The sequence below is a fragment of the Podarcis vaucheri genome (genome assembly GCF_965113315.1).
Source record: "Podarcis vaucheri genome assembly, chromosome: 4".
Classification (NCBI taxonomy): Eukaryota; Metazoa; Chordata; class Lepidosauria; order Squamata; family Lacertidae; genus Podarcis; species Podarcis vaucheri.
Genome location: NC_138762.1, coordinates 45,959,849 through 45,986,979, shown reverse-complemented (window position 1 = coordinate 45,986,979; position 27,131 = coordinate 45,959,849). Strand labels below are relative to the sequence as shown.

Genomic DNA, 27,131 nt, shown 5'->3' with positions numbered 1-27,131 from the left:
TCTGAATATCTTCAGTGAAACACATTAGCCATTTCACTATTTTATAAGCATATTTTTATGATTTTATTAACTTCATTTCCCCCCAGCATCATTTTGGAATTTGCCTCTTTTTCCCTTCTACTTCTACACTTCTTTTCCCTTCTTTTATTTCTACTGCTCTTCGCTTGGTCCAAGGTGAACAGCCATGTTTCTTTCAACTCTTCTCTTACCATCTTGTTACTGTCAGGATGAATATTGATGCACAGGCTTCTATCCCTGACTGAGAAGCTGCCTTGATGGGAGGTTTTGGGAAGATGCAGTTAGCACTTTTGGATATGTAGTCACCATAGCAAGTAAGGATGATAGCATTGATGTGGAAATTGGTGTCATTTACTTTTTTAAAAAAAGGGGGAAAGCGTAGTCAAGAAGAAAATTATCTGTACTGGAAGGAGGTGTAAGTTATCTTCTCTTCTCCACAGGGATATGTATTTGGGCAATTTCCTTTCCCACCTGAAAACTGCAGTAAGGGGATTGGGTAAACTAAAACTCTCCATTTATTTTAGCCAATGGAATGCCACAGGAGAGTGGAGGCTAACAAGTGGTCATCTCTGAACTGGATTCATTCAGATTATACTTTACAAATCTTGGTCCTCCATGACTCCCAGTCATTGTAGACTTCTGTAAAGATCTCAGATTCTGTCCAGTTGTGTAGCAATGGCAACCAGTTTCCATTGTATATTGTTGCTCACTCTCAGTTGAGCAAGAAGAGGTTACATTCTTTTTTTTCTTTCCTGTTGTGGAACATGCAGTTGGGATGAGCTGCTTTTTAGAACCTTCTTGTACATTGTGGGTTTAACAATGGATAATACGTCTTCCAACATAATTTTCTCTTATTTTGTGCAGGATGCTAGTGAAGAAAAAAGAGGTGGAAGAGAAGACAAAAGAGGCAGAGAAGAAGGGGTAACTACTGAATTCTAATTCTACTATGGACTTAGCCAGGGGTCAGCAAACCTTTTCAGCAGGGGGCCGGTCCACTGTCCCTCAGACCTTGTGGGGGGCCGGACTATATTTTGAAGGGGAAAAAATGAACGAATTCCTATGCCCCACAAATAACCCAGAGATGCATTTTAAATAAAAGGACACATTCTACTCATGTAAAAACACGCTGATTCCCGGACCGTCTGCGGGCTGGATTTAGAAGGCGATTCGACTGGATCCAGCCCCTGGGCCTTAGTTTGCCTACTCATGGACTTAGCAGTATAAGGTTTTTTTCCTTGCCAGCCAGCACAATACATGACAGGTCTCCAATACATTTCTTTCTTGGGGGGGGGGGGTGCAAGAAGACATAACAGTTTTTCCTATTTGTACTGAATGTTGCTTCCAATCTTTCTGCATCTAGTTAATCATGGCCTTTATTTACATGAAACCTAGAAGTGTACAGTAATCAGCTGAGCAGCTTTTGCATTTTTGCAGATCAAAACATATCTCTGTTTCACTTTCTTTTAATAAAATTTTATGACTTTTAAATGCATAAAAAGTAGCATATTGTGCAAACTGTAATCAAAACGCTGAAGTAGCCCCAGCAGTATTACCATCTGTGACACTTAGCCATTTCCACAATACATCTTAATTGAAATGTACAAAATCTGTTAGTAAAGTTTTAAAGATGCACATGCAAGTATTTAAAATGCAGCCTTTAGCCTACCCCTTGCTCATATAATTTTAAATAATGCAGTCATAATTATGCAATATGAGAGAGAACGAGAGAAAGAAAGAAAGAGAAAGAGATAATGTTTCCCTTGCAGCTGAAAATCACATCCCGGGGTCAAGTTCCATGTAGGATAGATAATATAGCTGTGCACCAGTTATGTGTCTTGCCTAAACTACAGTGTGTGCAAATTATGTACAGTCATATTATGGTTATGAAAAAGTTGAGGACCCCTCCCCAACAGAATCAACACACTGATGCTCTTCAGAGGAATTTTTTTAAAATGTCCAGGGTGTATGCTTATTAATGTGGAGTAGTGGCACCTGAAAAGCCCTTTCCTGTGGTTAGAAACTCTTCCTACCTTGAATCTCAAAAGTCCTCCTTTGGTTGTGGTTCCTTAACCCTGTCAAAGCAGCAGATGTTGTCTGGACCAAAAAACAAAACCAAACCCCATACAACTGTAATCCCAATATTAGCAATGAGGAAAGGAAAATGGTTCAATCATCATATCCTAAGCTCTGCTGACATCATATTTGAAACACATTACTGAGGTTAGAGGACCATTCTTGCAGTTTTCCATCCATTTTTAATAAAATACTTTTCCTCCCAATTGAGAGCAATGCAAGGGTAACCAGAGACAACTTGGGTATAAACCTTTGGTTGGTTTGAAGTTGTCAGCTGACAGAGGTGGCTTTGGAGTCTTTGGATCAAAGTTGTTTCCTGATCTTTCACTGGTATGACCCAAATGACCCTGACACCCCTTCTCCTTTTGCCTGTACCAACATCAGAGCTCCAATATCAACTGGGCCACAGCATTGCAAGTTCCCATTGTGGCAAGCAGGGGGAATCCAATACTGTATCTCCTTGTTTCACACTGGATCTTCCTTTCTGATAACAATGTTCTCACTTTCTTGCTCTCTATGTATGTATATCATTGGGAAAGAAGAACCAATATATATTATAGTCCCTGGGATGTCCTCTGAAGGGCCATAGGATTGCCACCACAGATTATAAAAGCAGTGTATGGCTCTGTGTATGAGGATGCTTGTTTTGTATTCTGAGTCATATTAGAGCTTCTGAGGAAAATAACGTTTGATTGGTATTGCATATCCAGGAATCATCAGCTAGGAAAATATGCATTCCAAACCAGGTAAATGAAAATTTTGGCAACATCACTAGAAATGAGAGCAAAAGTGCCGAGAAAGTGAGAGAAAACCATCTGCATCTTTTTGCATGTCTCCATTTGTAAGATATATTCTCAGATTACTGATGGGAAGAAACGTGCATAGATATTTGTGTATTTAGGGTCTTAGCTTACTAAATGGAAAAGGACAAAATCAATACTCAAGAAATTGCATTTTCCAGCTTCAAAGTACTGCAAACAATGAAGAGAAAATAAATGTGTAACAACGGTCAAAATAAAAAGCAATTGATGATGCCTTCTTGAGATGCATGTTGCAGAACATTGATGATTTATAAAACAATGATGTGACTGATGCAGGAGGGTGAATAGTAGTTAGAGGTTAATTCTTAAGAACAGAGGGAAGATAGAAGCTCTTTTCACATATAATTTTAATCCTATGCAAGAATATATTGAGATGAGTAAAATAGTTCCTGCAGATTACGCTTATATATTGTGCCCACATCACTGTGAAAAGGTTGAAAAATAGGTCACAGCTTTTGCAATGTGTCTATCTGATATGCAACATTATGAAGAACCTTATGTTGTTGGACTCCAACTCCCATCAGCATGGTCCATGGTTAGGGATGATGGGAGCTACAGTGGTGCCTCGCAAGACGAAAAGAATCCGTTCTGTGATTCTCTTCGTCTAGCGGTTTTTTCGTCTTGCGAAGCAAGCCCATTGACGGATTAGCGGATTAGCGCTATTAGCGGCTTTTAGCGGCTTATCTGCTGATCGGATCATCTGATAAGTGGCTTAGCGGCTTAGAAAAGGGGGGGGGAAGGGAAAAAACTAGCAGGAACTCGCAAGACATTGTCGTCTTGCGAAGCAAGCCCATAGGAAATTTGTTTTGCGAAGCACCTCCAAAACGGAAAACTCTTTCGTCTAGCGAGTTTTCCGTCTTGCGAGGCATTCGTCTTGCGGGGCACCACTGTATAGATCAAAAACATATTGGGGCCTCAAGTTCCCCATCCCAGGACTGGTTATAGTCATCCCTCCCAAACTCAGTAGGTATGTGCTTGGTACCACACTGAGGACCAGTCTTCTTGAATGGGCAACATAACCCTGACTCCCAAGGTTCAGATTAATGATGTTGCTGTTTGCTTTTTACTGCCCACATGCCAGAATGATGTACAGAGGAGGCCCTGTCATTATTGTCATATTGAGGCTTATCAGCTTAAGCCTGACAATGCTGACATGTTGCATTGCCAAAGCTCTGCCAGATCCTCACCCCCTCACCAAACCGCCTCACCCACCTTTTACACCTCACCAAATCCACCCCCTTCCCTTAACATTGTCACCCAAACTACACACTTCCCCCTTACAGCTCACCTAAATTGAATCCAGGTTAGCTGCAGAGGAACAACTGGGACAGGGAAGGACAACTCTCCAGCAGAGCAGTCCTGCCCTGCTGGTTCTTCCCTTCTCCTGACACTGCTGAGGCTGAAATGGAAGCATCAGTGTGCTGTGGCAACGGCAGCAGAGCAGGGATGATGAGAGTTGGGCTTCAACAACATCAGGAGAGTCACCATCTCTCCATCTCTGATGTATTCATTGTATGTGTTAATAGATATGAAGACTGTGATGGGTGAAATATTTTTATGTTTAAGAACAGTTATGATTTTCAGAAATAAGCATAGGAGTTGATGAGAACTGTTTCCACAATCTAGCCAAAACTATGCAATAAAGTCCCTTCACTTTCAGCGGAAGATTTAAGCATATGCCTGCATATGCCTCATTAAGGTTAATTAGAGTTAAAATGTTATCTTTTACTGGATCTTGCCCTGTATTCCCTCCCCACACCTGCCCTATTCAATCTAGTTTGCCTTTTGCAATTTTCAATATGTACTATTGTTCCATGTTCTTGAAACAAGTAAGTCACATTTATGATGCTGTTGAACATCTATAAGTTCTGACTTACAGTATTGTAAGCATAAAAGCAATTTGATGTGTTTGTTTTACAAATGGCATGCATTTTCATAATGACAAAAGGTTGCATTTGTTTTACAAATCCATCTAGTCTGTCTGCCATCCGCGGTTGCTACATGTTCAGGCTGTAATAACTGATATCACCTGATATTTAACAGAAATATTTAGACACTGATCAGCAAGCAAATATATATGAGAACAGAAGACACAAAGATCTTGCTGAAATTTGGGAAACAGCTTTTGTTTGAACTCCTAGGTCTTTGATTTCTTTTCTTCCTGGCTTCTTATACGCAACATTGTTCAGTTTCATCCTGAGATGATAAGGAAGGCCTGCTGATGGCAATTTTGCAGTTGAATTTTAGCAGCAGAAACAAAAGTATACCTCGCCGAATAATATGCTAACTAAAAACCTGTGATTCAACACAGCCTAATCTCCTGTGCCACTAGACTGAGGCTGCGGCTCATAGGATTTTGCACACTGTGGCCTAAATGTATGACAACCCCACTGGCTATGGGATGGCACATAAGGGACGATCTTATGCAGCTGGCATATGCCTGCCCACTGCTAGGACCACTCAGTTTTGTTTCAGCCTGAGCCACAAACAATTGTTTTCACTTGGTAAGTCAATAAAGCTCAGGAGTTGACCTGAGAGGCTATTGAGTCTGGTAAATGGAAAGAATAAGTGGGCAGTGGAGCTACATCCTGGTTTCAGATGCATTGGCCTGAGCTTCTAAGAAAAGGGGAAACAGATGTGGAGGCAACAGGTGGAAGTTTTTAGCTGTTCTCATTTTATCTGTAAGCCTCTTTGAGTCCCTGTCAAGTGAAAGGTGAGATATAAATAAAATAAAATAAAATATAAATATGCCTGAATAGTTAGGAAATTGAAGTTAGCACTCTGAAACAAAAACTCATTCTTTCTGTCACCAGTCACCTGCAGCTTATCAAGAGAAATAGTGTTTTTGTGGAAAATGCAACCAGCATCTACAAATTTTTAATTTCTCCTTTGTATTTCAAGAACACTGTAAAGTAAATAGTGAAAACAGAATGTGTTGTTTTCTTCCAGTGCATATTAGTATCCAGGAGCACTGGAATGTTAATGATTACATGGAAGATTTATTTCTCTCAAGAGCTCTCTTTGGCTTCTGTTTACACCCCATCCTCCTCCCATATCTCAACCTCCCCACACCTTCCATGAGATCCCTTTTTGCATTTCTTGGTCTTATGTGGATATCAATAGGTGTCTGAACAGCAGAGGGATATACTGGCAACCAAATTGTCTGGGCAGGCACAAGTTCCTTTGTAGACAGGACAAATAATTTATAGTTACAATATCATTTATGGATCGGTTTAAACAGGTCATTAATAATACAGGTGTGTTATCACATTAAGTCAAACCCAAACCAAAACATCTTTACTCAGAAAAGGTTCCCATGAGTGCAATGCAATATGAGTGATGTCTTTCACTGGCTCACAATAATAAATGGCCAAACTATGCATGTGTTTTAGAAACCACAAATTGGCAAGTCTGACAAAAAAAAAAGGCGATTGACCTGTTGCTAAACACTTTAGTTCTGAGACCCAGAAGCCATCAGACTTATCAGAGGATACCATTGTGTAGCTTTGGCAAATGAAGAACTTCTGAGCTTCCAAACCTCAAAGCTCTGTAACTGCCACCTTGGAAACAACATAGAATCATAGAGTTGGAAGAGACCACAAGGGCCATCGAGTCCAACCCCCTGCCAATTTCATTTTTATTAGAGCAACTGATAAATTAGTGTTCAACTGAATCCTTTAAAGGGCCTAAGAGCAAGCCTGTGTGAACTGTTGTATGATCCTTTTATATCTGTCTATTAACACACACACATACACACCTTACAATCAAAACCCCAAAGAAGCCCATATGTCTCTTGGCAGGCTTGTGAAGACAATTGATAAACAACACTGACACACAGCACATATAAAATAAATCTTAAAACATACTGCTTGTAATTACCAACACTTCCGTTACAAGATTTGCATAGTGCAGTGTAAAAGAAATTGTACAGCAAGCCCTTTGCTCTTTCAGTGGGAAATTTCAGCTCTGTTGTCTTATAGTTGTTACATTTACAAATGAGATAGAACCTCTGCGTCTCCAATGGTAGATATTATTTGTCATGCTGTGAGAAATAGTTTTGGGTTGTTGTCACCTAGTGTGGTGACAAATAGGTTCCTAAAATCTTTCTGAGACTGCTGTATTGGAGAGAAGTCACAACGAAATTTCTACAGACAAGAAAAATCCATATGTTTGTCCTAGTTAGAGGCACCAGATATGTACAATTTCAAATAAAATAATTGCAGGGTTCAGTTGTGCCCTCTACAAGACTCAGGGGGGGGGATATACACAACTCTCTTTATGATGCTCCCTTAACTTAATTTTAACTAAATTTCTTATATAAGGTCATATTTGTTTTCTCTTCCCCTCTCTCTCTGTGTGTACCCATATACATACATATATACATGCATAATTTTATCTGCATGACACCTTTTCATAGTTCAAACCATGCTCAGGGAAGCTTACAAAATGAAATAATGCATAATTGCAACATACCAAAAGTAGTCATAAACAATAAATAAAGCATCAAAAATTACACAACCAAACAGAACCATTTCCACATAGATCCATGAGATCCAAAAGGGAAAAAAATAAAAAATAATATTAATAACAACAGCCCCGCCCCCTGACAAAAACCCCTAAACAATGCTCAAGCCCAAGAGACTGTTCAGCAGCCTCAGCTTTTGTAGCTGAAGTCAGTCAGGGTCCTCCCCTCCCAGGCTGGGTGAAAACAGGCCTGCAGAGCAGGGAGCCAGTGTTCCAGGACTCACAGCCAATATTATTAGAGACCTAGCTTCTTTATTAGTGTTTATTTTATTGCATTGTAAGTATACAATGGCAGGCATTGCAAACAATAAAATGAGAGGAATAAACAAAGACAGGTTTTGTGTAGTTGCGTGGCTATTCCCTCCCCCCCCCACAGGTGGAATAAATAAAGACAACGGACACAGAAATTTAGGTTAATGGGCGTAAATGGCCACAACTTTATTGATTACAGGTAAGAAGGGTATTGGCTTTAGGCATTGGCCCCTAACCGACTATCCGGTCTAACCGGGAAGGGTTAAACACCAACAGGGGGAGCCACCCGAGATGCATATCCCTAGGCGCTCCCCGAGGGGGTTACCGCTCGGGGGCGCGCTTTAGGCCCTAGCCTCCGTAGGTTTCGGACGAGGCGTCGCCCCTCGGAGTCCTTTAACGAACTACCCTTCAAGCATTGGGGGAGGTGATGGCGTTCCTCCCCCCAACCTCATTTGCATAACAATACCCCGGCCAATGCCTACCGCCAAAACCGAGGGAGTTGTGACGAATTGCTACGAGGTAGGCGAAAAAACCAAGTGGCTCCGAAAACCAGCCAATTAGCCAAATGGAAAAACTCCTACCAGGCCCCTTGCAGCAACCAGCCGAAGCCCATAGCAAGGTCAGTGGCAAAACCTAAAGGGCGGGTGGGTGGGAAACCGCGTCAGCAGCTAGGAAGAAAAGGGGCGAGCAGAGGGCTGTCCCGACCTTATGTGGCCTCTGGAAGGCCCGCCCCTGCCGCCAGCCGATTGGCTGGCACTGCAGGGGATGCAAATAAGGGAATCCCTTATGTGTGGGCGGGGTCGTGAGCCCGCAACCCCCCCTCCTCCTGAAGTTCGGAATGGGCATTCTGTGGTCAGCACACCAAGTGGGGAAGAGTGGGCAATTACAATCACAGTAACAAAATTTTCTTTCTGACTACTGTAACTGTTCAATTCTGGTCAGGGTTGTTTCATAACTGCACAGTTAATTTTTTGGAGTGATAGCCGGTCTATGGTACCGGAGAGCAATACCCAGACTTCCCTGGACTTTCCATGTGATATGACTTGCTCATGCTTCCATAATGCAGTTTCAGAAGGAATATATTTCATTTGTGGCCCTAAATGAGCTATGACTATGAAATGGTATTGCTGATGCCTTGGCCTTGCTTTCAGATGCAGGGATTTCGAGACTTGGTTTCTAGGTGAGTACCAGAGCCCAATAGGATGCTAGCTATGCTGGGGAACAGAAGTTCAGCAGACAATTGGGGCAGCCTTGACTTCCACTGTCAGAGCTGCTTACTCAAGGTAAGAGAACTCACAGAGAGTTCAGCAATTTCAAAGAAGAGGCTACCTATCTGGAAATGATGCGGACTGAACCTGAGACCTTGTGGTATGGCTCATTAAATACCCCATTCATATGAATACTTTTACCCCAAGTAATCTGGGAGCAATTCAACAATGACAGTTTTGGTTTTTTTTAAAAAAATGTATTTTTACCAGGGTATTGCACATGTGTGTTTGTTTGGATTTATAGTTACTGTTGTGGTACTTAAAGCGCAAACACTGAGAACCCAGTGAATGGCCCCCTAGAGTTGTTTGGGTCAAGTAATAAATATGAGGCCAAGGGTAGACAACTATTCCTGTAATTTATGCAGAAATTGGATCAATTAAAACAAATTGCCATCTCATTAAGGTCTCAACATTGCCACTTCTCAAAAATAGTGTATTATTATGCCCACAGTTTGACCTTTATGCTTGATTTATGCAATATCTTTAGGTATGAAATTAAGAGGTAAAATAATATTGAAAATGAATTTGGCACACAGAACAGATATTACAAGTGAACAAGCTGGGAAAATATTTTTGTCATTATCCTGTCATTTTATCAACAGCAATCTCCTTTGTTGTTCTGGAGAGATTAATTACTACGTTTCTTTTTGAAATCCATAGTGGTAGAGTTGAAATTGACATGTGAAATAATCTGCTGAAACACAAATTTCAAGGACTGCTTTCAGGTTTTCTGTTCTGCAGATACATTTACAAACACAAATTTCACTTCATGTCTCAAACAAAGTGAATTAAAGTTCTGGTTTTCTTTTGTAAACTTTTGCTGCATAGAAGTGGCACTGAATTCTGCCTGAAGTGAAGTTCAAGTGAAATCAGAATACTTCCTACCAAGGCAGAATTTCTGAGGATTTGTAATGGAAGCTAATACAGCTTTGATAGGTCTAGCAAAATTTTCCACGTGTCTGTCTTATTACTATATTATCACTATATTGTTGCCTACTTCTTTCTTTACAAAAAAAATTATTTGCATTTTTATTTCAACAAACAACAACACATATCCCACATCCCCTTCCCTCCACCCACCAATTATACAACTTTCATACCAATCACAACATACAACTACTACCTAGTGACTCCCCTTCCACCCTTTTCCTGGTTTCTTTACTTTTCTACTAAATCGCATATTCCAAATTTTTAATCTTCAAATGTCTTCCTATTTCTATTTCTTCAAATTTCTATTAGCTCCTATTCTGCTGGATTTGCTCAAGACCTGCTAGGTTCATTACTTGTTTACACTGGTTCTTAACATATTCAATAAACTTTTTCCAATCCTCCCTATATTCTTTATCAACCTTTTTTCTTACCCTATTTGTTTTACCTGCCAATTCAGCATATTCAAGCATTTTAAACTGCCACTCTTCCTTAGTGGGTACCATACTTGTTCTCCACCAATAAGATTTGATTCACAGTGGTGGCATATAATAATAAATTCTTTTGTTGTCACCATTCCCAAGAGTAATATTTCAGGTTTTGGGGGGAAGGTTTTTTTTGGATTTCTGAATATATTTTTTAATTCATTGTAAATTACTTCCCAGAATTCCCTGATTACCACATGTGGGAAAAAAGATCCCTCTACTTCATTGGATTTCCAACATTTTCCTTTTTCTTTTTTTGCTAGTTTGGCAGGTGTTAAGTACCATCTGTGGGTAATTTTCATCATATTTTCTTTTAATGCGTAACATCACCTAAAGCAAATTTTGAAGTGAATTTTTTTTTGGGGGGAGGGGGAGCCCAAAAAAGAACATAGAAAGAAAACAAAGGGTGACTGTGGGAAATAATTTCTACCTCTTTTAGGAAAATAATAAAGCAATAGTATTGTTGTTATAATTATATCATCATTGTACATAAACATGTATACTCAAAAAAATAATTATAGCTCAGTTTTAAACTGTTAAACATCATCATGAAAATATCTCCCATTTTTTCCCTTGCATTCCATACACATGGGAAGTATATATACTTATACCAATTAGGATGTGGCTGTTCCCAGATGGCATTCCCCAAACTGTAATTCATATATTTAATTGTCATGCCCCAAATTACTATATGAAGAGGAGCTGGAGCGCAGTGGCAGAGTCCCAGGTTCAGTGCCTGGCATTCTCCTGCATGAAACCTGGATCAGAAGGCAAACTAGTCAGCCCAGGGCAAACAGTTCACTGGGTCCACAGCTATTTCATCCATCATGCACACTGCCTCCTGCTTCTCAGGATCATACCTTATAAAACCAGCATAAGAATAAGTGTGCAGAAAGAAATGGTAGTCTGGAAAGACTACTAGTTGAAGGGATAATGAAAAAGTGAGGATTATTACTCTTGGCAAACAAAGCTATTCTAAGTGTAGGCTGAATGGCCTGGCAGGCTGCAATTTATCTTGGCCCTTGGTGTGGGGCCAAGTGCCACCACTGGGCAGTTGATCCTGTGCCCAGAGGAATGCCCACAGGGGATGATCCGGCCTACCATTCGCTGGTTCACAAGAGCGGCCTTGGGGCCAGCCCACAAAGGCACTTGCCCTAGAAGAGCAAAGAGACATATGGCCAAGATGGAGCCAGGAAGTTAACACCAGCACATGGTAATGCTTACTTGTATTGGCTTGAGAAGGAACAGGAAGTATAGTCTTAAAGGAATTTACCAACAAATAGTTACTAGAATAAAAGAAATCACTGAGCAGGAAGAACAGATTGCTTTTCTGTTTATCATCCCCCAAACGTTGCAAATGTTGTTGCTTCACTCCGAACAGTACCAGCCTAAGTTGGTATTGGGTGACCTCTGCCACAGAGGCTACTTGGGTTTCCAATGACAGAGATGAAGCAAAGAGCATCCACTAATGCACCAGCTCCTTCAGTATAACCCCCTGCCCAGGCACATTCCCGTATTCTCCAAGAAGATATTCATTTCTGCATATCCACTATTATTCATGGAATGTGGAGGTAGCCTTGACTTAACCTTTGTTTTTCAGCTTCTCCACTGGATAAACTTAAGTAATAAACACACAAATCCAAGCCTCTAATAAACATCCATATAAACCTTTGGGGTGTTGGATTTAGTTCCATTCATTTGGACTGATAACAATTATGGATTAACTTCTTTATTTATTTGGCTCTGCTCCTAAACACACACATTGTTAGTGCTATCATTCTGAGACTTACTCATGGATAAGCATGTTTAGCAGAAGGGATTGCGTTTTTAACAACAATTTTCCCTTGGTGCTTCTCTGGTGAATGTTTGTGTGTTGGTTCCCCCCATCCCCCTTTTTTTACCACTTGGTTTTTGCAAACATGAAGATGTATTGGGGACATCAGGAACTGAACAGCTCTACATTATTAGATTCAACACTATAGGGAAGGAAAAGTCCAAATAATGATTTTAGATACCTGACTATATTTATGAAGGTGCCGTGCTAGTCAGAAGCTGTTCGCCATAACTAGAAGGATTGTGTTGGCTGAGCCTTTGAAATGTGGTTCATGATATACTGCCAGCACACTCTTCTGTCAAAGAGCTATTTCATTAGTTTATGGATCCCCTTAAATGTTGTGTTGTTTGCAAACTCAACAACAACAGTGCATCTTTTGTTCCAAATTTAGTTTGGTTTCAATAATTTCTCTAGCCAGTCAATACAAATAACTTCCTTGACAGAGCTTATAGACTTTTCATAAGCACTACATTCTCAAGCTTTATCTGTTTGCCTTTCATAAGATTACTTAGGTTAGCATATTTGCTTGAGAAAAATAAACTGAAGGAGACACTATGATAAAACTCTTCCTCAGAAAAGAAGGGGAAAGACGATATAAAAAAGCACTTTGTCAGCTTGTCTCTCAAATCCATATCTCTGTGTGGAGGGGGATTACTATTTGTATTTTTAGGGGAAAGGTATTATAGGATGGCCTTTGGGTAGTGGGACTACACAGCAGAGGTGCCAGATGGACAGGCGGGGGGAAACCACTGCTGTGAAATACAACTAGGGCATTGTGTTGTGACACTGGTGGGTTCAAAACTGTGAACTCACAGACCTGTTTTCTGGCAAAATTCACTGAGAAAGATTCCCAAACCAGGGCACCACTGCATGGAAGGCCCTATTCCTTGTTTCCATCCTCTCGTGTCTAACGGTGCTTGAAACAAGAAAAGAGCCTCTCAGACAAATTTTAATGTACAAGTAGTTTGATGCTAAGAAGAGGTGATTCTAGCACTTGGGTCATAAGTCATTTAGGACTTTATAGGTCAATACCAACCTTTTGAATTGTGCTTTGAAATAGGACCAGAACATGGTTGCACCTGAAGTGAAGTGGGCCAGTCGCCACTGCCTCCCCGAGTGCCAACTTCCTCCAACACCACCTCTTACATCCTCCCCACTTACCTCTTTTTCTTTCTTTTTTTCCTGCACATCAGGGTTGGCAGCGCAGGCCCCTCTAAGGCTCTCTGGGGACAGGTTGCCCACGTTTTACTCTGAGGAATGCCTTCCTTGGTGGAGGCGTTGTGGGCGAGCTGGCACAGAGAGAGACCACCCCTCTTTGCAGAGCCAAATCCTATTTAAAGTTTCATATTGGTAATGTGCAAAACTTTACATAAATATTCTTCACCTCTCCACCATTACTAGAATGAAATGTTGGCCGCATTGCCACAGTGCCTCTCCCCAAGGAAGGCTTTTTCTTCAGATCACAGCTACCTGGCTCTCCAGGTACCTGCATAGATATGCTGTTGCCAGGTTGTGTCAGGAGCAAAGTGGCAATGCCTAGGCAGATCCTCGGCAGATCTGCTGGGTCAGGGTGGTGAATGACTGGCTTGTGGTGGCAGTTGTGTCCCCAGCCTGTCCACTTCTGCTTCTGTCCATCTAAAGAGCTACCTGTCACTGTTTCATGGGCTATGAAACAGTGACAGGTAGCTCTTTAGATGGACAGAAGCAGAAGTGGACAGGCTGGGGACAGGAGGCAATGATTGTCTGAGACAAGGAGTTCCATTTTGAGATGGCCTTGCTGGGAGCCAGCATAATTCCATTTGCTTTGTCCCAGTCTAGTTTATCTAGTTGCTGAATTTTGAGCCACCTGCAGTGTCTTCAAAGGCATATAGCATGTTAACAGGAAACTCCAAATATTGTGCTGCAGTACCTTGTCTGTGGAAATATCTGCCAAGCGATAGGCTCTCTCACATGTGCATCAGCCTCAGATCTGTGTTCTGTTCAGGCAGAACTAATGCAGAAAGGAGCAACTCATAATTTCTGGCCACTAATATGTAGGGGGGCACATCATGTTTGATCCTAAGCACCTGCATTGGCATTAAAACTTACTAAAGAGGTGGTAGCTCTATGTTCAGCCTCAATCTGCCATTCAGACCTACTTGAGTCTCCCTCCCTCACACACTGTTCCCTAGAAACTGCTAGTGAATATGATCAAGTTTCCCATTAGAGTCTAATCTTTAGGATAGATCAGGTAAATGTCAGAATGTTATTCTTGTGCTTATGAATTATTCAAAAATATTTTAAAGTAAAGCTATTATTGGCACCACAGTGACCTGAAAGGAGTTTAATTTTCTGTAGTACTAGAAAAGAATTTGCTACTGTCTGGAAAAGGGGAAACATTTTAGGAAAGCTCTCGGTGTTTAAGGCCTAGGATATTTTGTATTTACCACAAGGGTGGTGAACTCAGGAGGGTGCTCTTTTCCCTCCTGTGTAATATTCTGAGGGGCACAAACCATCAGTGGACAAGACCAAATTCAAAGCAGGTGAGTCCACATCAGTCCATCTACACCAGGCTTCCTCAACCTCGGCCCTCCAGATGTTTTTGGCCTACAACTCTCATGATCCCTAGCTAGCAGGACCAGTGGTCATGGATAATGGGAACTGTAGTTTCAAAACATCTGGAGGGTCAAGGCTGAGGAAGCCTGATCTACACACTGCACCAGGATTCACACTAAACCAGCCAGCCAGCCACATACTCCCCACCCTTCACTCTCATCCATATTCATGCTGGGGTAGCTCAATTGGTAGAGCATGAGACGTTTAATCTCAGGGTCATGGGTTCAAGCCCAACCTTGGGCAAAAAAATCCTGCATTGCAGGGGGTTGGACTAGATGACCCGTTTGGTTGCTTCCAGCTTGTATTCAGAGGCTCACTATCTCTAACAGTGGAGGCAGAACATGGCCATAAGGACTAGCTGTCATGGATAATTTTGTCCTCCATGAATTGTCGAATCCTCTTTTAAAGCCATACAAATTGGTGACCATCACTACATCCTGTAACCCAACAGGCTCTTCCAAACTAGTATCATATATATACAAATTAGCTGTATGGCAACTTCAAACTAAATAAATAAATACTAAATAAATAAATTTTTATTTATACCCCACCCTTCCCGGTTCAGAAAACCAGGCTCAGGGTGGATAACAACAAATTTAAAACACTTAATTGATGCAACGAAAAACAGCATAAAATACCATATAAAACGTGAATAACAATAAATTCAGAATTCAAAAATCAATTTAGGGGGAAAATCCATCCAATAAACATTAGATGATCACCAGGGCTAGCTGACTAAGTTAGTCCTATTTGGGCCAGCGAGGAGACCAGGGGAGAATTAGCTGTGGGATCCCAGAGTGGGTAATCTTCATAAAAAGGGGAGAGGGAGGGAAGGGAGGGGAATAAAAGATCAGGCTAAGTTCAAATTGAAAGCCAGGCGAAATAGCTCTGTCTTACAGGCCCTACGGAAGGAAGTTAAATCCTGCAGGGCCCTGGTCTCATGGGACAGAGCATTCCACCAGGTCGGAACCATCACTGAAAAGGCCCTGGCCCTGGTGGAGGATAGTCTGTCTTCCTTAGGACCTCTAAACTAAACTCTAAACTAGACATAGTATTAGTATTATGTGAATGACTGAGACTGCAATTCTCTGCACACTTACCTGAAAGTGAGCCTCATTGACCACAGTGGAACCTAGTTCTAAGTAAACATGCACAAGATTGTGCTGTCAAGTACGTTTCAAAATATATTTGTCCCATGAGCATAAAGGGGAACAAGTAGCCTATAAAAAGGCTTCATCTTGATTAAGCTGTGCAATATTTTGCAAATTATCTCTCTTTTCTGTTGGCAAATTATCACCATGAAATGATATTCTTTACACATTTAATTTGAAGAATCAAATTTTATTTTTTTTACCCCAGTTTGAATGATTTTGTGTACATATGTGTCAGCTTGCAAAAGAATACTGAACTATCTTCTTCAGTTTATCAACTCTGTTAGTTGCTATTATTGTGTGATACATTACATAATACAGTGGTACCCCGCAAGACGAACGCCTCGCAAGACGGAAAACCCGCTAGACGAAAGGGTTTTCCGTTTTGGAGGCGCTTCGCAAAACGAATTTCCCTATGGGCTTGCTTCGCAAGACGACAGCCCATAGGGAAATCTCCGGGACAGCGGGGAAGCGCAGCGCGTCTTCCCCACTGTCCTCAGACCTCCTCCCCCCCCGCCCGGCATTGGAACGAAGCTCCGATGCCGGGCAGGGGGGGGAACGTCTCCTCCCCCCGCCCGGCATCGGAACCTAGCTCCGATGCCGATCGCGGGGGGGGACGCCTCCCCCCCGCCCGGCATCGGAACGAAGCTCCGATGCCGGGCGGTGGGGGGGAAAAGCCTCCTCCCCCCGCCCGGCATCTGAACGAAGCTCCGATGCCGGGCGGGGGGGGGGGAAGCCTCCTTCCCCCGCCCGGCATCTGAATGAAGCTCCGATGCCGGGCGGGGGGGGGGAAGCCTCCTTCCCCCGCCCGGCATCTGAATGAAGCTCCGATGCCGGGCGGGGGGGAAAGCCTCCTCCCCCCGCCCGGCATCAGAACGAAGCTCCGATGCCGGGCGGGGGGGGGGGAAGCCTCCTTCCCCCGCCCGGCATCTGAATGAAGCTCCGATGCCGGGCGGGGGGGGGGAAGCCTCCTTCCCCCGCCCGGCATCTGAATGAAGCTCCGATGCCGGGCGGGGGGGGAAGCCTCCTTCCCCCGCCCGGCATCTGAACGAAGCTCCGATGCCGGGCGGGGGGGGGGAAGCCTCCTTCCCCCGCCCGGCATCTGAACGAAGCTCCGATGCCAGGCGGGGGGGGGAAGCCTCCTTCCCCCGCCCGGCATCTGAACGAAGCTCCGATGCCGGGCGGGGGGGGGGGGAAGCCTCCTTCCCCCGCCCGGCATCTGAACGAAGCTCCGATGCCAGGCGGGGGGGGGAAGCCTCCTTCCCCCGCCCGGCATCTGAACGAAGCTCCGATGCCGGGCGGTGGGGGGGGGAAAGCCTCCTTCCCCCGCCCGGCATCGGATGGCTTTCCTGAAGACTTGGGGTGGGAGGAGGGTTTTCCTTCCCACCGCCAACATTCAGAATGTTGTTCTGAATGTTGGCGGTGCGGAGGAAAAACCCTCCTCCCACGCAAGCCCCGGGAACAGAGGAGAAGCGCTGCGCGCCTTCCCCTCTGTTCCCGTACCTGTCCTGAAGGCTTGCGGTGGGGAGAAAAGCCCTTCTCCGCACCGCCAGCCTGGCAAGCGGTTTCCCTAGGAACGCATTAATTGATTTTCAATGCATTCCTATGGGAAACCGTGCTTCGCAAGACAAAAAACTCGCAAGAAGAAAAAACTTGCGGAACCAATTAATTTCGTCTTGCGAGGCACCACTGTATGTTGTTCTCATTTTTCAAATAGTCTAGAAAAGCAGGGAAAACACTTTCGGCAAGTGTGGTTATATATAACATATATTTATCAAACTTTCCTAAAAATTTTGAATGTAGTGGATGAGACTCAGAAATCATAACTTGTAACTTGTTTCCAATAGACGACAATAGGTCAGGGCATGTTATGCCCTGTTGCTCTCTCTATCATCTGGTAATTACCTGTATTGTCTCTAGACATGGCAGAAAGTAAGAAAAATGCTAACTTTAAAATTTTAGCCATCTAGCAATTTAGATAGATGATAGATAGATGATAGATAGATATATAGATGATAACAGACACACATGCAACTATAAAAAGAGGTTAGTAGCTACAGCACCAGCACAACTTGTGCAGTTGATGCAAGATATGAGTTCATCTAGTCATGATGCAGATAATTACATTTCTCTGTACAAATATATGTTCTTCTTTGTTCTTTGGAGAATGAAATATGGAATTTGCTCTCATAAGATGTAGTGATGGCCACCAACTTGGATGACTTCAGAAGTGGATTAGGTAAATTTATGGAGGATAAAACTAACAATGTCTACTTGTCTTGATAATGAGTTTTTAACAGTGAATGGCCTCTTAGGCTTTCTCCTTGTGAATAGGTGTTCACTATGTCACGGGGGGGGGGTACGGGGGGATCAGGATATTAGAGATGCTTAGGTGGGGCATGGCCAAAAGGGGTTGGGAACCACTGAACTAGACGGACTCTTCATATGTTCTTGTGTTGAAATTTAAAGTCCAGTTATGGTCATTAAAATGTCCTCTAGTTAATATAATATTTCCCTGGAACTTTTTTTTTTAAAGTGGCATTTAAATATTGTATCTTGTCTCAATGCTTATTTTTAAGGGTACTGACTGGAAGGCATTATTTTGGCAGTCATTACTGCTCATTTGCAAGGTGCTTTTTTTTAAAAAGGTATCTGTGCAGTGGATATTAAGGAATGTATAACAGAGACATTTTCCTTTGTGAGAAGAATCATCATCAAAACACACACAAGTGCAAGCATCACTCAACTGGTGCCAACCCCAACAAAGGTGTGGTCAGGCAAGAGACCCAATGGGAGGATCCTTACTGAATGGAGCTAGTGGAAGGCCCAGAAATGGGCCTGAGAGTGGGGCTAAAGCTGGACCAGCCTGGGAACCACTGGATCTTGGGCTGTTCTCATAGCTGTAATATGATAGCATTGAGTCAACTGCATGCCCAATTGTCCTGCTTCCACTGTAGCCAGTGTAATCAGCAGGTCTGCTAGTTCAGCGGTGGCCCCACAGCTCCACCAAGCCCTGCTTGGAGCACAGGTGAGGTAAGATTGTGCTCTAATTTACCCAGCATTCATTATGCCCTTGTCTTAGCTTTCCTTAGCATGAAACCTGATTTTTTACTTATTCATATCTTAAAATTCCCAATTATTTCTTATTAAGCCTCTCCAGTTGCTTATGGTTTAGCTTTCCAAAAAAATTTAACATATTCTGTTCCTTATTTTGTAGATGAATTGGTACTATACTAAGTAGCTATTCCCAGCAATTCCAGAAAAACTAATTGAACTGCTCTCCATAAGGACTGTACTGCAAGGTGGGGGGAGGGGAAGCAAACCTCTTATGCACCTTAGTATTTTGCCACCCAGAATAGCTCCTTACAGTGCTCTAGATAAAACTTGAGAGGAATCTACTACACCCCAGGAATGCCCCTGTTTCCAAGAAGGCTGCTGTTGTGGGGGGTTGGGGACAACATCCCACAATACTCAGAACTCCTTACATTACCAAAGCAAAATGATAAGAAGCCCCTCAACCCCGAAGAAAGGAAGGAAGGGAGAGAGAGAGAGAGAGAGACAGAGAGAGAGAGAGAGAGAGAGAGAGAGAGAGAGAGAAGGTAGTTAGGTGACCACCTTAACTCACACTTGCATATGCTTTTGATGTACTAATAACCAGCACAATAATAATAATAATAATAATAATAATAATAATAATAATAATAATAATAATAATAATAATAATAATATAGAAATGGAGTCTGAATAGATGCAGGCAAACCAGGAGAAAGCTAGGAAGTAAAAATGATCCTTCTTGGTCTATGAAATAAAATGGGTTGCCAATATGAGCGTGAATCCACATCCCTACCCCCTTACAATCATTCATGTCTTATGAAGACATAATGAGTTGTTCATCTGCAGTTTCTGGCCCAATCTGCCATCCCTATAATTTTCCTTTTATAAACTACATAGGAATCTCTATGCCTGCCTCAGCAGAAGCTATTATTTATTGGCTGATTTCCAGCAGATGCCATAAATTGGCCTAAGTTCACAAGCCTCAGCGAAACTTTCAGTGAACTTGGCTGTGGAGGTTTTTTACCTTTGATACTGTTAAAAACCTGTACTTAAAGCTACTTCCCACTCCCTCTCACATAAAGAAAGAAACCTATGAAAGCAGCCTAAAGAACAGCAATAACCGTTTTCACAAGGTCGACTCTTTGGGCCCTAAAGGCACACTCAGAGAAGGAAAAATAGTTTTCAAACTATTGATCTTATTACAAAAAAAAGGAGGAGAAAACATGATGGGATAGGTCTGTGCTTTTCAAAAACAAGATATAAAGATGACCCAAACAGGAAATTATGTTTCCTCTGCTGGGGAAAACAGTGCAGATTTTTCCCATCCCCAAAATCAATTTCAAAAAATGGAAATTAAAATCAATAAGGGTGGTGGGGTTTTTTATTATTAAAAAAATCTTTCTCTAAATACCTGTGGATATCAGTATGCCTGCATGATAAGTCATCACAGGTCAAAGCTGCAAAGTTTTAATTCACAGCACCATTGTGTCTGTCTGACCATCTATCTGTTCCTTTAAAATGGCTGCATCAACAAAGGACTGTTATTTAATTTTCCACTTAAATTTTAAGTACAAATGAAAAGGCAGCCCTGTATGGCAGTAGCTGATTCCAGGTCTAAAAGCTAACAATGAGCTGCTCTTTTGCTTTCCCCAGATCTCGCCATACAGAATTATGTGATGTTCCAGCACTCAGCACCATCGCCTTTGAAATTAGAGCATATAACTCTTTCAGCAGAAGAAAAAGGAATTTATTCACAGATTCCATTATTTTGCAACATATGACTCTTATTAATTAAGCATGATCCATTGATCTAAAGAGGTGTAACACAGTTTCCCTTCTGAGAAAGAAACTTATATATTAGCTGGAATTTTGAATTTACTGGTGGACCATGAATTTTTTTTGATCAGAAACTGTTCCTTTATTCAATAAGAGGCCTCTCTAAGAGGACTTTGTACAGTAAATATTTCAGTAGTCATTTTTTTTCTCTGGATTAAAAACCCAATGATTGTTTTATACCTTTTTTATATGAACAGGGGGCTGAGACTGTTTTTTCTTTAAAAAATGTCACCTGGGATATACATGGACCATATTTGAGTCTTTGAAATTATTCACAAAAGTAATTTATTGCTTCCTTTCTAAAGGGATATAAGGAATATTCTGCTTTCTTTCTTGATTGCTTCCTTTCCTTTCCATTATTATTCCCCTGTTGTACAATTTCTTGTGCTACTATGAAATATAAATCTATTTTTATCACAGGAAAATATGCATAATGATATAAAACATATTTATTTAGCCTTTTCTGGGATAAAGTCCAATTATGGTCTTTAAACTATCCTCTAGTTGGTATTATTCTTTCACAGAACTTCCAAGCTGTTTTATGATAAAGAGGCATTTAAATACTATATCTTGTCTCAATGCATATTTTTAAGGTACTATCCAGAAGGCATTCTTTTGGCAATCATTACTGTTGTGTTAAATATGCGTTGAGACACAAGGTGATCAAACACCCACCCACCCACCCATGCTGATCTTCGTACGCTGGATATTAAAGTGTGACATTTTCCTTTGTTAAGAGAAACATCCTTTTTTAAAAAGAATGTAAGAGCAAGTTCTGATTAGCATTGTGCAAATTGTTTTCCTTCTTGATGGGAAACAGCTTTTTTTTTTAAAAAAAAAATATCAATCTATGGATTCTCTCATCATTCAGCTATCACTTTATAGCTGATGTAAAAGTTACATGTGGTGGAAATTCTATCTCTGATTTAACCCTTGTCAGACAAGTGCCCTGCATCTTTTTTCCTTGGTTCTGATATTCACTGAAAGGTAACACTGGAACAGCACAGCAGGAAAATGGTACAGTGGTGCCTCGCAAGACGAAAATAATCCGTTCCACGAGTCTCTTCGTCTAGCGATTTTTTCGTCTTGCGAAGCAACCCTATTAGCGGCTTAGCGGATTAGCGCTATTAGCGGTTTAGCGGCTATTAAAGGCTTAGCGGCTTAGAAAAAGGGGGGGAGCGAAAAAAATCGCAAGACTCGCAAGACGTTTTCATCTTGCGAAGCAAGCCCATAGGGAAATTCGTCTTGTGAAGCAGCTCAAAAAATGGAAAACCCTTTCGTCTAGCGGGTTTTTCGTCTTGCGAGGCATTCGTCTTGCGGGGCACCACTGTATGAGCTCTTCCATCGCACAGATGACCTCTTGCATGAGCCACAGCCTCTGTATGAACAGCCATTTGTCTGGAAACTCCATCCAGTTTCAAATTCATAAGTATCTTTCTTTCAAGTTCCAGGTTGCCCTATTACAGTGGTACCTCAGGTTACAGATGCTTCAGGTTACAGACTCCTCTAATCCAGAAATAGTACCTCGGATTAAGAACTTTGCTGCAGGATGAGAACAGTAATTGTGCGCCGGCGGTGTGGCGGCAGCGGGAGGCCCCATTAGCTAAAGTGGTACCTCAGGTTAAGAACAGTTTCAGGTTAAGAACAGACTTCCAGAACAAATTAAGTTCTTAACCCGAGGTCCCACTGTACTCCCAAGGCTGAAGTTATTACTGTAATCCCAAGTGAAAATACGTTGCAGGTGGTGAACAATCTCTCACACACTGACTCCTGTACTGCATACAGTAAAACAATATCACACAGCCACAAGCTTGTCCTCTGAACTTTGTGCCCTAGCAGTTTTCAAGTTTTGTGCAAGTTTCTCTAAGGCAATATGCTTCAAATTTTCATACCAATATCTAAGGACATTAATTTGGAAATCCAGTGTTCGGCTCCCATTGAGACCAAAAGTGAACTATGAATTTATTATGGTGCAAATCTATGTCACACATCTGAGTCACTGCATCCAATTTAACATATTCCCATGCGTCCCTTAGAAAGTTTTTGTCATTTTGCCAACAGTCAAGGCATAAACTTCAGAACTGCACTTCTTTGTTGTTCAAGGATAGTCTATATGATAAACTGAATATTGTCAGTACAAAAAATGTGAGAGATGAATGGCTATTTTGCTAGTGTGAAATGTTCTGAACCACATAGTTATCTACATAAACTGTATTAATTTTCTGGAGTTCTGCTAACACAAAGGGAAACCATTTTTACAGTTCCTGAACTTGGGTACAGCAGAAGGATAAAGTGTTTCTCATGAGGAAAACGCAGGGTTTTCACTTTCTTTGAAATGTATAATTCTATCGGTCATTAGGACACTCAAGGGGTTAATATACCCACAAATCACTTCCCTAATGTACAGTGGAGCATCTTAATGATTCTTTTGCTGTTCCTTACCTGTAACAGGAGACATATTACAAAACTTATTGGGATGGTGGGAAAGACTGAATACATTCAAAGAGCCCTCTAAACAGTCCTGCTAAATGCCCTTAAAAAGCACCTTAGAGCATAATTGAGAACATGAAAACTTCAAATGACTAATCTTAAACGAGAATCTCCATTGACTTTAAGAAAGTGACTGTGGAAACCTTGAGAATTTTAAAATGCTTCTGATATGAGCTTATAGATGACAGTTCAGAAGAACCAAGAGAAAGAGTAGGAAGAGGAAGGAAGGTATATGAAAAATCATAGAATGGTGAAAAGTCCTATCCCTGCAATTTAGGTTAAGAGCCTAAACTGAGATACCAGTAGACATATGATCAGTCTTGGCTTTGAAACCAACAACATTGAAATGCAGATTACCGTATTTTTCGGACTATTGGACGCACCGGTCCATAGGACGCACCTAGATGTGGGGGGGGGGGAATAAAGGCAAAAAAAAATTTATCCCCCCCCGCCAGGCGCGGGGCTGGGGCGGGGAAGCCCAAGCTTCCCCCTCCCCCAGAACGGGACCCAGAGCCATGCCGAAGCTGCGCGCAGCTTTGGCATCGCTCTGGGAGCTTGCGGGGCTGGGGGAGGAGGAAGCCTTCTGCCAGCCTCCAAACCATGTCGGGAGACAGCGGGATGGCGCGCTGCGCCTCTCCCGCTGTCCCCCGAGTTTGCGGGGCTGGCGACGGGGAGGAGCAGGCTTCTTCCCCCGCCAGCCTTCTAGACAAGTCGGGGTACAGCGGCAAAGGCGCGCTGCGCCTCTCCCGCTGTCCCCCGAGTTTGCGGGGCTGGCGATGGGGAGGAGCAGGCTTCTCCCCCCGCCAGTCTTCTAGACAAGTCGGGGGACAGCGGCAAAGGCGCGCTGCGCCTCTCCCGCTGTCCCCCGAGTTTGCGGGGCTGGCGACGGGGAGGAGCAGGCTTCTCCCCCCGCCAGTCTTCTAGACAAGTCGGGGGACAGCGGCAAAGGCGCGCTGCGCCTCTCCCGCTGTCCCCCGAGTTTGCGGGGCTGGCGACGGGGAGGAGCAGGCTTCTCCCCCCGCCAGCCTTCTAGACAAGTCGGGGGACAGCGGGAAGGGCGCGCTGCGCCTCTCCCGCTGTCCCCCGAGCTTGTGGGGCTCTCCTGAAGCCTGGAGGCTCCCCCCCCAGCCTCCAGATCAGGTCGGGGAATAGCGGGATGGCGGAGCGCCGCCATCCCGCTTTTCCCCGACCTGATCTGGAGGTTGTGGGGATGGTGGGGGGGAGAAGCAGGCTTGCTTCTCCCTCCCCCAGCCTCCAGATCAGGTCGGGGAATAGCGGGATGGCGGAGCGCCGCCATCCCGCTTTTCCCCGACCTGATCTGGAGGTTGTGGGGATGGTGGGGGGGAGAAGCAGGCTTGCTTCTCCCCCCCCCCAGCCTCCAGATCAGGTCGGGGAATAGCGGGATGGCGGAGCGCCGCCATCCCGCTTTTCCCCGACCTGATCTGGAGGTTGTGGGGATGGTGGGGGGGAGAAGCAGGCTTGCTTCTCCCTCCCCCAGCCTCCAGATCAGGTCGGGGAATAGCGGGATGGCGGAGCGCCGCCATCCCGCTTTTCCCCGACCTGATCTGGAGGTTGTGGGGATGGTGGGGGGGAGAAGCAGGCTTGCTTCTCCCCCCCCCAGCCTCCAGATCAGGTCGGGGAATAGCGGGATGGCGGAGCGCCGCCATCCCGCTTTTCCCCGACCTGATCTGGAGGTTGTGGGGATGGTGGGGGGGACAAGCAGGCTTGCTTCTCCCTCCCCCAGCCTCCAGATCAGGTCGGGGAATAGCGGGATGGCGGAGCGCCGCCATCCCGCTTTTCCCCGACCTGATCTGGAGGTTGTGGGGATGGTGGGGGGGAGAAGCAGGCTTGCTTCTCCCCCCGCCAGCCTCCAGATCAGGTCGGGGAATAGCGGGGTGGCGGCTCTGCGCCTCCCCGCTGTCCCCAGCTTTTGGGTGCAGGCTGCTGCCCGCAAGCCTTGCGAGCCCGCGGGACATCCCGCCGGGCTTGCAAGACTTGGGATAGCTTCCTGAAGCCTGGAGAGCGAGAGGGGTTGGTGCGCACGGACCCCTCTCGCTCTCCAGGCTTCAGCAAAAGCCTGCATTCGCACCATAGGACGCACACACATTTCCCCTTCATTTTTGGAGGGGAAAAAGTGCGTCCTATAGTGCGAAAAATACGGTATGTGTGTGAATCTGACTGGATGAGGGGATTATGGGAGCTACTTTCCTTGGGAATTTTTCCAAGCAATATTTCGCTAATCAAGGCCCAATTCAACCTATGTTTTTCAATGTAAATATTCTCTCTCTCTCTCTCTCTCTCTGCGTGTGTGTGTGTGAGAGAGAGAGAGAATGTGTATGTGCCAAAAGCATGTACTCTGATCCTGATGAACTGCCTACCCAGACACTTTCTTCTGTTATAATCATGACAGACACTTTTCAAGCATTTTCCTGAACACATGAGCATTAAAATTGCATGCAAGCCCCCCACCCCACAAATCCTTGCAAGGTTCTTGGCTTCTGTTAGACCTTTGTCCATACAGCACAAAGCTCTGAAGGGGGACAATGGGGTGTGGGGAATTGCATGCACACTCCCCCCCCCGCAGTTTACACCCTTGCATGTTCAAATAAAAGCTCCTCTTAAGCTGTTATTTGCTACACTAGAAAAATGCATATGCAAATTGCAGAATGGGGGAATTTTCACCAGGTAAACAACATTGGTGTGTGTAGGGTTTAGTCCCTTCACGTTCTCCCTCTATGGACCACAGTCTTTCCTGGCTCCCAGTGTTAAACTTAGGATAAGTGCAGCCACACTTATTTAGAACTAACTGCTTTCACATTTCATCCCAACACTTATTTTTAAGCTGTTCTTTTGTCCATTGCTCCTAAAAACTTCTTTTTTTAGAAAGAAAGAAAACAAATTTTGTTTCTCACTCTTTATTTTTAGTTTTGCAAGCTAGAGCTTTTATGAAACCCAAATTGCAGGTCTAATGAGAACTGGCATTTGCTCACTGAACAGAAGAAAAGCATCGTGGTTCCTACTGCATAGATAACAATGTTTGAGCATAAACATAAAAAGAAACAGAAAAGCCTGGACTGCACTAGCTTACAATCCAATTAGTTCATGTGACCACATTGAATATCTCCTACTTCTGAAATGGCCTATTGCCATTTGGAGTCAATTGGGATGGCAGCGATTACTTCTCATATTGTTTCCAACTCAAAACATCTTCATTCTTCTGTGCTTGACCACCTGTTCATAATACTGAAATGTTTAATGCACATTTGTTATCTTCAACAGATAAGGATCTTCCGTTTAATTTCTTTGAAGAGGCAGGGACTCCCAGAATTGCAGGAAGATGATAGTGATGAAGCACAATACCAGCTGATAACTGTTGATGAAGGAGAGTTGGTAAATGCACCCTACCTAGACTTCTCAAAGCTATGGGCCACTCAACAGTGTACTTGAATAAATTAATTCAATCAATTCTGGCTCAGAATGTAATAGAACAACATGGAGAGAGGAAAGTAGAGTGATATCAGAAATTCACATTTCTAGGCTGTGTTTACCATATTATTGAAAGGGTGCTTGTTGTGTAATGGATAATCTGAAAGTGAAGTAGCCAGCATTAACCAGCATGTTCTCAGTTTTACAGATCTCATTATTATATATACCAACAGCAGGGCTAATGGTTTTGATGCATCACAAAGTGTGTACAAGACCTCTGCATCCTAATTTGTACCCATTTAATGCAGTTGCCACAGGTGCAATACCCATTCTTTGCAAAGGAAAATGGGCCTGCACTTTCCCCTCTCATTTATTGG

The 27,131-nt window shown here is 43.3% G+C and overlaps 1 long non-coding RNA gene across 1 annotated transcript in view; it reads right to left on the bottom strand.

The window, feature by feature from the left end:
• Window positions 1–510: 510 nt before the first annotated feature.
• The window catches only part of LOC309531361, a 49,617-nt gene continuing 22,996 nt past the window's right edge, over window positions 511–27,131 (bottom strand). Inside the window, exons 3-5 of the long non-coding RNA XR_014219249.1 lie at window positions 4,201–4,311; window positions 2,049–2,112; window positions 511–886 (exon numbers count right to left, since the gene is read on the bottom strand). This is a non-coding gene — a long non-coding RNA (uncharacterized lncRNA). The remainder of the gene's footprint in view (window positions 887–2,048; window positions 2,113–4,200; window positions 4,312–27,131) is intronic.